Source organism: Petaurus breviceps, unplaced genomic scaffold (genome assembly GCF_028583685.1).
Source record: "Petaurus breviceps papuanus isolate PSGF00001 unplaced genomic scaffold, PetGlider_PUasm1.0 176, whole genome shotgun sequence".
Lineage (NCBI taxonomy): Eukaryota > Metazoa > Chordata > Mammalia > Diprotodontia > Petauridae > Petaurus > Petaurus breviceps.
Genome location: NW_027185771.1, coordinates 18,277,782 through 18,278,648, shown reverse-complemented (window position 1 = coordinate 18,278,648; position 867 = coordinate 18,277,782).

Here is an 867-nt window from a genome sequence, read left to right as displayed (position 1 = left end):
ACTCAAAAAGGGCTTTGCGCTGCCGCTGCCTCTGCTGCTGCTGCCGCTGTCACCACCACCACCAGCCACCGCAGGAGCTCTAGCTTGGCTTCCGCTTTCTCTTGCTCCGCCCCTTCCTGCTACGTCAGCAAATCCAATGGGGCATGGAAGATCTCTAAATCCCATAACCCTTACATTGTGCTATCCAAATCACAAGTTTGTAGTAAAGAAAGGGTTTTTTAAATGTAAGCTTTAGTGTTACAGAAAATGTAAATTGAAATTATTATTCTCTAAACAAATATAAAGATGAACAGAAAACTCAAGGTATAAAATAAGTAGCAAGAATATTTTTGGGAGCAGCTAGGTGATGCAGTGAATAGCACACTGGCCCTGGAGTCAGGAGGACCTGAGTTCAAATCCAGACACTTATTAGCTGTGTGACCTTGGGCAAGTCACTTAACCCCAATTATCTTTTCAACCCCCCCAAAAAAGAAAAAGTTCCTATATATTCTAAAATATTTATAGCAGCACTTTTGTGATAGCTAAAAATTAGAAATAAAATAGATGTCCATCAGTTGAGGAATGGCTAAACAAACTGTGGTACATGAATGTAATGGAATATTACTGTGCTGTAAAAAATGATAGGTGTGATGAATATGGAGAATCATAAGAAGATTTATATGAACTGGTGCAGAATAAAGTAAGCAGAGCAAAGAAAACAGCATATACTAACTACAACAGTACGCATTAAAAAGGACAACATACCAAAAAAAAAATCAAAAGTAAATATGACAAAATTGTAAAATTCAAGTGAAACTTCAATGAAGAGATATAAGAAGACATCCCTAACCTATCCTTTTGTGGAAGTAGGAGCTCCACAGGTGTGAT